The sequence below is a fragment of the Centruroides vittatus genome, unplaced genomic scaffold, assembly GCF_030686945.1.
Source record: "Centruroides vittatus isolate TY-2023 unplaced genomic scaffold, ASM3068694v2 contig_663, whole genome shotgun sequence".
NCBI classification, from domain to species: Eukaryota; Metazoa; Arthropoda; class Arachnida; order Scorpiones; family Buthidae; genus Centruroides; species Centruroides vittatus.
Genome location: NW_027122416.1, coordinates 54,551 through 66,401, shown reverse-complemented (window position 1 = coordinate 66,401; position 11,851 = coordinate 54,551).

The following is an 11,851-nucleotide window of genomic DNA, read 5'->3' as shown; positions in this document are numbered from 1 at the left end:
TTGTTTGGTAGTGAAGTGGCTCACTAAGCAGCTTGGTAGACAGCATCTTCAGCTTGAAGATGGAGGTATGTGGGCGGTATCTGTATTTTGGGCAAAATATGTTAGTTTGGAGGAAAATACAGACACTTGAGCCGACAAGAAGGGATATTTTGGATCTATCTGGGTAGATATTAATGTCTGCATGGTTATCCATGAAGGAAGCAGATGACACCAAATGTAACTTGGGGATAACCTTGTTTACAGACTGATGATCAGAGATAGGGTAATTGCATATGAACAGCCGTAGATAGGAGTAGAGATAGTTGTTGAGCCTCGATGCTTGTAGTTCTGATGTAGTAGTTTAGAGCCTTTTCTACAATACATAGTGGCAAAGGAAGGAGCTCCGCTAGTATCAGAGAAGCATTAGTAGAAACAGTTCTGCAGCACTTTGAAATCCTGATGGCAAACTGTCTTTGAAGAGAGAGTAATTTACTTGCTACTGAATTTTTACTAGTTACTTAACCCCAGCTAGAAGCCGCGTAAAGTAGCATTGGCTGTATTGTCCCATTATATAGAGTTTTACAAGCTATATGATTTAGTCCCCGGATGCACCTAGCACATTTTAGCAGCGTGTAGTTTATTTTCTTGGCCTTAGCCAAGATATAATCAATATGGCAACGGAATGTGGTTTCTCTCTATTCTCTCGTTTTATTTTCTATGACGTTTCTGTTTACACGTGCACTAGCTAGTCGATCTGTCAGTTTTTTGAGTCCTTTTGTGAAAATTAAAATTAATATAAAAATGAATATTATGACGTTGATTAATGACAATAATAATAATAATAATAAAAAGATTGTTAATAATTAAAAAATAAAGTTCTTAAAATAAATTGTTCATTCGAATTCATTCAATTTTTATATTTTTAAATTTGTTCACATTAAAGTGTATAAATAATAGAACATATTAATTAACTAATTAATAATTATATATTTTGGACCTAAGGTTTTTAGTGTTTTATAAAAAATTTGTTTTTTTTTATTAAAATCTTTCTATAAAATCATGCCTAAATATTACGTAAGATAGGGAAGGGGAGGGGTATCAAAGAAAATATTACGGTTTCTTACACAGGGGTGGGTGGGGGTCTAGAGAAGCCGAAGTCGCCTTTACGTAATTTATGGATAGCCCCTTACGTGTTTTGGTAGTACGTCACTCACACGTCAGAATGACGAAAACGGTACGCGGTCCTGTTTTTGAAATTTCTCACTTGTCAGTTTAATCACGTGACTTCGCTAAAGATTCCAAGTGCGTATTCTTAATTTTTGGCTCTTATTTATGATTTTCTGACACGATAAAATGACAAAGAAAAGCCGACTCTAAAACATTTAATTGTGTCAGGAACACTGCCACTAAAACACGTCTAAACGTAGGGGGGAAAAAAGTGCTTGGTTTTCTAATCGAATACTCCAGTTAATTTCTAAACACGTAACTGGTACAGCGAGGGGAGCCAAGTTTTGCGTGTTTGCGTGGCCCTTTTCAAGGTTGGCTACAATATATAGAAGGACATCGAACTGGTTCTGTTTCCCCGGCAATTCTTTAATATCGAGGTCAATATGGCGATTTTTTTTTATCTCATCCCGCATTTTAAAATTCTTAAACGTGCCCAAATTTCACTCCCCTACTCCATCTTCTCATTATAATGATGACTTCCCGTCGTGTGATAGAAAATAAATAGGAGTTTAACTGGTTATATAAGTGATTAAAAAAAAGACAAAGAAATTCAATATTTATTGTTAAATAATAAAAAATAAATGATTTTTTAGTTATAAATATTGCTCAACATTCGGGCGTATACGTTAGCTAATGAATTTATTCAATACACAATTCTTAAAAATAAAGTATAATTATCATTCAAATTATTATGTTATTATTATTAAAAATATTTTTTATTCGTTACAAAATCGCTGAAGCATCGAAAATAACGTTTTGTAATTTGTTTAATTTCCGGTGACGTAATCTTTGCGGATTGCATCTAATTATTTTCGCGAAAGGAAGTTGTACACGGTTTGATTAATTATCTTTTGTTTGTTATCCGTTATATCACCGTAATCTGGTTAGAAATACGTTAATAGCAAGTACGTTACTGGCAAATAATCATTATTGCGTAACGGAAATGACAATACTCTTGTTTAGATATTTTTAAAATATTATAATTTATTTTAATAAATTACCATCAGTTGGTGAAATTTAACATTTTCTCAATAGCTAGTGACAATTTTACAACAATTGGTAAAATGTATAATTTTTCAACAGCTGGTAAAACGTACAAATTTTCAACAATTAATTAAATTAAAACCTTCAAACAGCTGGTGAAATTCACATCTTTTCAACAATCGATTAAACAGCTGGTGAAATTCACATCTTTTCAACAATCGATTAAACAGCTGGTGAAATTCACATCTTTTCAACAATCGATTAAACAGCTGGTGAAATTCACATCTTTTCAACAATCGATTAAACAGCTGGTGAAATTCACATCTTTTCAACAATCGATTAAACAGCTGGTGAAATTCACATCTTTTCAACAATCGATTAAACAGCTGGTGAAATTCACATCTTTTCAACAATCGATTAAACAGCTGGTGAAATTCACATCTTTTCAACAATCGATTAAACAGCTGGTGAAATTTACATCTTTTCAACAATCGATTAAACAGCTGGTGAAATTCACATCTTTTCAACAATCGATTAAACAGCTGGTGAAATTCACATCTTTTCAACAATCGATTAAACAGCTGGTGAAATTTACATCTTTTCAACAATCGATTAAACAGCTGGTGAAATTCACATCTTTTCAACAATCGATTAAACAGCTGGTGAAATTCACATCTTTTCAACAATCGATTAAACAGCTGGTGAAATTCACAGCTTTAAAGATGAGATTTTAAATGTAAATCGTGATAAAAACAGAAACTTTTTTCTATTTTTATACTAAAAATCTATATTTTGCGTGCAGGAAATTACATATTTATCTATTTTACGTGCGTTTTAAACCATAAACGATATTTATTTTTATTCGATGGACGATTTTACAGGAAGTAATTTTTAGAAAATACAATGTTATATGATCTACCGATTTACATTGGAGGTTGCTTTCATAGAAACTTTTATAAAATGAATTCCGTATAACCGGATACAGTAAATAATAATTTTATTCTCGCTGACTGCCAAACGTGTCAAAGTGGTTTGTTGTTTGTATACGTAGCAAAATATGAGAATTTTTCGTTGTAACTCACAACTCACGACCTCATTAGCAAAGGATACGAAGATGATAACTTAGAAGCTTTTTAATTATGCCATTTTGGGCTTCTACTATTCAAATCTTGGTTAAAATAGCTTACTAACTGGCTGTATTTGTAATAAAGCTATCTTTAAAACCTGCTCGTGCGCGATTGCTTTAATATTGGTAAAAAAATTAATATACCCGAGCACGAATGTATTTTTGATACAGAAAATTAGAAGTATTAAATTTCATCAGCTGTTCACTACTGTAAATTCTACAACTTCTATCATTGTAATAATTATTTTATAATTTGTATAGAATAATTATATACAATATAATAGTATACAAGTTATTTCTCGAATATTCAGCTTTTAAAAGGAGTTAAATGTAAGGTATGTGCAATAAAAATAACTTGCATTTTTTCACTTAACTGCTTGTAAACTTTTAGTTAAACTTCGTAGAAGTGAAATTAATCATTTTTGAATAATTTGGACCTATTCCAGCGTAACAGCACGGGAGCAGACATAGTTAATTTTTATGAAGTCACACTAGCATCGAGAAAAAAGATTAATTGAGTCAACGAGAAGGAAATATGGAGAAATTATGACAAGTTCATACTTAGTAGAGAAGATCTGTGGAATTTAATAAATCGAAAATCTTTTAGATGCCAACCTTGACCCAGAAAAACTCGTTATTCTAGATGACATCTTAAAGATTCTCGTCCAGGAAAAAAATATTTGATCGAGTATCTCGTAAAACATTTTTCTTAACGAGTGAGTTACGTTCGTGAGAGAAACGTAAACAGGAAGAAACGGTTAATAAATAAACAAAATTATTAAAATATGCGGGAAAAGTTTTTGAGGTGCGGTATATTTTCGCGCATATTTTAACTTTACGGGTAAAATATGCACGAGTTACTTATTAGAATTGTCCTACTTATCCAAAAATGATATTCACTGATGAAGACAACAGGTCATATTTCTAGTTCTTAATGACAAAAGACAAGACAAGACGGTTAGGTTGACACAAAATTAGGCAACAGAAAATCGTCTACCACACAAGAGAACATAACATTACGCGCTATAAAATCACCTACAGTATGAGAACAACAATAGGTGACAAGTCATTAGCTACAACACAAGTTTTATGTTACACTGTGAAGAAGACACAAAGAAATAACAATAAATGATTTTAGAAGCATCTACAATCAGAAGACGAAGCAACTCGTTGTTCGTAACACGTGACTAAAAGTGACTTCTATAACGTAATTTCATCTGGGACACTAATACAAACTTGGCGAATCTGACAAACGAATAAAGAAGCAAAGTTATCCAACAATAGTTACCTATTGTTCTACTATTCGTGTCCATTGTGGAGCGTTACGAAAACGAAACTGAATTTATGTTACGGATTTTCTCTCACGAACGATAACATAAACTAGCCAAAGTTTTTACGGTCCTAGATCGATATCGGTTACGGACAAAAGATATATTCTTATATAGAATCCGTAACGAGCAATAACCCAAGGATATAGGGCAAAACAATGGCCGCCTCGTCACGAACAATGTAACAAAACTCGATTTTAACCATGTGCGCTTTTTTTCTGTAATGTTCTGATTTATAAAACGCTGTTATCTATCAGATCGTAACTTTCGAGAATTTTGATTTGTAAGATGATTATAGTCATTATTTTCCTACCGTTCCTACGTAATTCGAGTGTTTTAACCGATTCCCCCATTTGTGTGGGATGGTAGAATTTGTTTAATCCTGAAATCTACCACTTATTGTGATTTATGATCTCTTCGATAAGGTATTTTTCTTATAGAATATTGACTTATTTGTAAGTAAGAAGTGGTTATGCCCCGGGGCAACTTTTCCAGAAATCTATGTAATAAATATGTTAATGGATCGACTGGACGCACCCAAAAAATCAACTTTCGAGTGGTTTGTTAACGTGTCGCGTTGAAATTCTTGATAGAAAAGTTGTTTGTGTGAAAAGTCAGGTTCTCTTTTCATAAATGAGAAATCTTTCAACTTAATTAAACTTCCTTTTAAGTCCAAAACAACATTTTTTTGTGTCTCCTTCCTAAGATACATCTCTTGAATTTCTTTAATTTCTCAGGGGAAAAGGAAGATTTTAGTACTTTTCTTCACCAGAACAAATTTTATATCTGAAGAGACTTTTAAGAATAAAAAAAAATGTATTTTAAAGCAATTCTCTTAAAAATTTAAATTATTTCCTATTACAATTGGAATTTTTTACAAATATGTCTTGAAAATTAACTGGTAAAATTTACAACTTTCATCAGCTGTTTTAAAAGTTGTAAATTTCATCAGCTGTTTTAAAAGTTGTAAATTTCATCAGCTGTTTTAAAAGTTGTAAATTTCATCAGCTGTTTTAAAAGTTGTAAATTTCATCAGCTGTTTTAAAAGTTGTAAATTTCATCAGCTGTTTTAAAAGTTGTAAATTTCATCAGCTGTTTTAAAAGTTGTAAATTTCATCAGCTGTTTTAAAAGTTGTAAATTTCATCAGCTGTTTTAAAAGTTGTAAATTTCATCAGCTGTTTTAAAAGTTGTAAATTTCATCAGCTGTTTTAAAAGTTGTAAATTTCATCAGCTGTTTTAAAAGTTGTAAATTTCATCAGCTGTTTTAAAAGTTGTAAATTTCATCAGCTGTTTTAAAAGTTGTAAATTTCATCAGCTGTTTTAAAAGTTGTAAATTTCATCAGCTGTTTTAAAAGTTGTAAATTTCATCAGCTGTTTTAAAAGTTGTAAATTTCATCAGCTGTTTTAGAAGTTGTAAATTTCATCAGCTGTTTTAAAACTTGTAAATTTCATCAGCTGTTTTAAAAGTTGTAAATTTCATCAGCTGTTTTAAAACTTGTAAATTTCATCAGCCGTTTTAAAACTTGTAAATTTCACTAACTGCTTTGGTTAATCTTCAATTTAAGGGATTTTTTTAATTTACTTTTTGCATTCTTAATTTATTCCTTATATTCCGAAAAATAATTTTACAAGTGGACTTCCCCTACATAATTTCTGTATAATATAAACGTTGGTGTCATACAAGAAACAATTAATTTTCTTGTAACCTATATGTCTATTATACAATGTCTATTTGTGCTTCTACAAAGCCCACGTTTATAAATATTTTTCGATTTTAATTGTGGAAAGTAGAGCACGTGTCAAATTTACAACAGGGAGAACCCCGTCGAGTGGTCGTTATCTCTCCTATCAACCTTAAAAAGGACCTTTTCTGTATGCTAACTGTTTGCTTACGATTTATATTCAACAAGTAATTTACATTGTGAAAATGCTAAAACTTCAAATTTGATTGTCTGAAGCACTCTCTAATTGCAAAGACATTTATTGTAGACATTCTAAGAGTAATCTTTCTTGCACTTGTACTCGAAATTTTATTGCACAATATCTACAGTATGTTCATAAAGATTTATATTTAAATATATATATATATATATATTTTGACTCGTGGTTATGGAAATTGGAGCACGTATCTGAGGATTGTTTCAACGAGGAGACCCTCACAATGTGTCATTATCTGTCCTATCGATCTTAAAAAAGATCGTAAAAAGACATTGTCTGAATGCTGATTATTCGCTTATAATTTATATTCTGTGTACTGTGTACTTTTTGAAAATATGAAAATGTCAAATTAAAAATTGCCTGAAGGGACCATTTAATTGCAAGGACTTCTACATTTTTTTGGATTTTTATGTGTAGCTGTCAAGAATAGTCTCAGACATAAAATAATTATAATTTGCGAAAGGATTTGGCCTTTTTATCTGCAATTAAAAAGGTTATAAAGGGGAAAACTGTGGTAAATACGTGTTTAAAATCATTTATCCTCTCTGGAAATCATAAAGTGTGATTATTTTTATGGATTTTTTAGAGAAATATTTCTAGAAAAAAATATTTATCCAAAATATAAGGATTAAGTCACATCTGAGCAGAAATTTTGACCTCCAAAGCTTGAAGACTAAGATTAATGTATGATTTCCCTTCAAGTCGCAATTTAGGGGAGGTTCTAATCAATGTTAACGTATCTTTCTTGTTGATTTTAACATTAAAATCTCAGTTTAGTCTCTAGAACGACCCCGAGGACCTTCAGAAATGATGGCATTAAAGAATCTAAAAGTAATCCGGATTTTCGAGTGTTGTCGAGATGACAGGGTCATCCGGTGTTTTGTATTCTTAACAATGCTATTATTCATGGAAAAAATCATAATTAAGACATTATTTATAAGTATAACCTCGAAAAAATAGTACCTTTGGGCGAATTTTTTTATATAACGAAGCATTCCCGTTTATAAGAATATGTTCTAATTTACAAAAATCTCCCTCATGCTGCAGTAGGTAAACATTGAAAGTTGTTTGTCGGTCAATCGAGGTTGCAAAATAGCCGATTATCCAGTTTTTATTCTTTTCGAAAGTGACAAAACTATTTGTTCTATTTAGGACCGGTTTATCGATAACGGATTTTTCGCCTACTTTCACACATTGTGTAATTTCCAGTGTCTATACCCCGTAATAACGTCGTTTTGCAAAGTTAGCCAGTGGCTAACTTTGCAAAACGACGTTATTACGGGGCCTAGACACTGGAAATTACGCAACGTACACCACACGAAACAGGGAGAAAAATCTTTCTAATTTTTGGTAATTTTTCGAGTAGAGGTGCAGATGTTTCCTAGTTCCTGCGGTGGGGTTCCACTCTTCGATGTGTAGAACACAGAACAGGAAAAGACTGATAACCCCATAAATTTGGTAGTTTTCCAAATAGACAACGTGCAGATGTTTCCTTGTTCCTGTGGCCAAAGATAAGATAAACGACTGGAAGGTCGTCTCTGATAAACACGCAAGAATTTCTTATACAGGACTTTCTACTCGATTTATAAAAATAATTCTTTTACTAAATTATGTTTTCATAGATTTAATTTATTATTTAGAAGAAAAAAAACCGGATTATAAAAATTAAAATAGTTTCTAGGGTCGTGAACCAGCTGAAAAATCCTGTTAATGTTTACATTGATGCGTAGATTAATGATGATTAAATTGCAGCGGTAAAGTGGTTCTTGAATCAATGAATTAACATTTGATTTATTAAATTATTTATAACACACTTTTATAAGTCATAAATCACTTATAGAATTTTAATAATTCTTTCTGATCCTGTTATGAAACTGTGTTACTTTCAAATTAATTAAGTTCATGTATAATTTATATATTTGTCTAAAATAATTACTTTAATATGTTGTTTCGTTTGAAATTAGGTACAAGAAGGTCAAACTTAATATATATATTTAATATTTTTTTAACTATTTCAATAATAACTAAGTAGCTAATTATTATGTTAAAATAATTAATTACTTTTAGGATTAAAATATCACGCGGTTAACTTAAATTAATTGCATAATTAATTAAAATACGTAAAGTAACACGTGGTTTTAATTTAATCGATTTAACTACGAACCACGTGGATTTAAGCTGAAATTGAGTATTTTTTTATTTAAATGTGATCAATTACGTTTCGATTGTTACGTAATAATGCTACAGTTAATCACATTTAACAGTTAAAAGTTAAATGAAATCAGTTACAGAATTAATGCTGTAATTGATTATAATTAAGAAATTTAAAGCCTTTAGAAAATTACATAAGAATTTTTCGTCTGTTTTTACAGAATTCAAATTAATTACAGGATCAGAGCGTAACAATTCAATTTAAAAACGTATTAAATAGTAATTTAATAACATTTATAAGCGAATTAGTTAGGGATGACTCGTAATTCAAAATGTGTCATGTTCCGTCACAGTTAAAGTATTGGATCACTTTCGCAGAGATGAAGACAAATAGAAAAATGAAGGCAACAGGGTTACGTGATTGAGGACGTTTCGCCTGGAGTCACGTTAAACAACCAGTTTGTTTCGAAAAACAAAGGTTGAAACAGCGGAACAGTTTTGTAAAGATGCCAGATGTGTCTGCTAAAGAATCCGGTCATTAGTTGTCTGCCAGCAACGATCGTGTCGACTTTTAACCCCCGACAACTTAATTGTTGTTCGCTTCGTTATAACGATGTCGTAAACAAACTGTGTCGACTCTCGAAGTTACGCTTTCTTGATTAACGTGTTGGCCTGAGAGGTTGGTAGATCGACACTGTTACAGTGTCATGCGCGTAACCATTCAAAGTACAAAAAAAATTACAATTCTGTAGGTATTCTTCGCCAATTTTCTGTTGAAAATACACTATATTTGGTAGTATGTTCACTCTTCTCTTAACGAAGATCGTGTACTAATTAATATGAGCAGACCTGACACTTGTACAGATTGAATTTGGACCCTACAAAAATGTTTAAAGGTCTAACTAAACAACTAGTGTCCTTACGGAATAATTAATTTTATGTAATGTTTTAGGGGTGTCAGCGCCTTAACCACACGGCAATGGGCTCTGATTCAAAGTGTAGTACGTTGCAGCATTAAAACTGAGGATCCATATTCATCTTTATGGTACTTCCTTAAAGTTTAAATATGGTTTTATCCATTAAACTGGCGTTATCTATCAAAATTGAGCTTTCGATCCGAACATGATTACGTTGCTTATACAGACGGAGCGTGACTTCACGGACGAATAAACCTCTTATACGCGAAGTAAACCGAGCGTGAAATGTTTTTTATATGTAATAATTGCGCTGTTATTGTTATATAAAAAATAAATACCGATAAAAGCAATAAAGGACGTATTAAGAAATTCGAAAATCGAACTCTAAATCTCTCGTTTTTTACAATTTTCCTCGTTGTGTTTTTAAATCGGTGACAAGTAGTATAACGGGATGCTAAGATTAGTTTTCGAGTGAACTTGTACGAAACTTTAATGAAAATTTTGGTCAAGGTTGGACGAGTTATTTATATATAAAGGAAAATGTGCCCTTCACGTGCGATTTTGTGATGGGTGTTAACTGGTGGTTCAAATATCGTAATTACGGCATTTCTTCGTGTCTGCCGCATTAAACGAATGGGGGGATGAACTCTGACCTTTGTACAAGTGTATTTTTTTTTTATCAACTTTCATCTTCGCTTTTATTCTAGTAAAACCATTTTTATCTACGAAAGAAATTTTCCTTACAAAAATGCATTTTTATCCAAGAAAATCATTTTGATCTGTAAAATAAAGCGCTTGAATATGCCGACGTCGATTAAAATCCGTTTTGATACGTGCAAAAATATAATTTTATGCACGAAAATTGCTTTTCTACTCGCAAAAATACGTTTGTTTTTCTTCGTAAAGATGGGTTTTGGCTTAAATAAAAATACACTTTTTACCCATAAAAAGTGAATATTTGCTTTAAAAAAACCTACTAAAAGTACCGTAACGTAGCATTTGCACCTCTCCCTTCTATGATATCATTTATGCAAACTTATAAACAATCAAATGGGCCGATTTTTATACTAGATTCGTATCACTGTTACCATCGATCAAGATCCTAAAGTATTAACCTAGATTAGATAATATTATCACTTACGGAGTATCAAATTCTACAAAGCGGCATTCTCTACTTTCGCTATCATTCATAAGGTACTTACGTGTTAAAACTGATAGGGTGGTTTCGCCTTGTTAATCGCAGCATGTTCCGTTCGCCAGTTGCACTGGTCAGCCTCCAATCGCTGCTTATACCCCTTCCCGCAAATTTCCGGTTGTAAGTGACGTGACAAACAGATTTTTGCACCGGACGGTTAATAGAGACTTACACGAACTGCGAGGACGTTCGTTAGTACCTATCTTTCCCTAAGGGCTGCGGAAAACTGGAGCACCTTGATAACCTTAAAGTTTTACCTGATAGGCTCCGTCTGTCTAATCACCACACCCTTGCACCGCTTGGCATGACCACACCTGTTCCAATCGCTTCTATCAACAGATAAAAAGGAAAATTATGTATATAAATCACTGCTATCCTTTTACTTCGCTCCGAATTGATGAAGAGTACCCTCTAGAATCTCTTGGTGTAACAATTAATTATGAAGTTTTATGTGCCACCCCGCTGAGCTTTGTATAGTTTGCTGAATCCTTGAGCTTAATCCTGTTAAATTTTTTTCATAATTTATACTTTATGGCCGAGCTTCCTCATTGGGCACCATTTCTAAGAAATTAACAATACCAACTCGAATAATTTATCCTTTTCTTTTTAATTTTAAAATTGTTCGGAAATGGCGGACAGTTTTTCCATTATAAGAGTAACTAAAGGTGATTAATGTATACAAATGGGTGGGTTAGATATTGTTTTAACGAACTTAACCGGGGTCGAGCCGATATTTAAATTATCTAGAACAACTCTAGGAGTTTTTCAAGTTAAAATTTTACAATGTTTAATCCATTTTCGTGTCTTTATCATTAAATTTTTAGACACCGAATTAAATTTATTTGAGAAAAAGATGAACTTTGTGGCTTTCGATACGTCTGCAGCTTCATAAATTCTCATCCTCGCGAACCATTCGCTTCATCAACGTCATAAATTAAAGCATTTTTTTCCATTTTATGCCCGAAAATCTTTAAAATTTTTACGCATTTTGGTTTATTATACCCT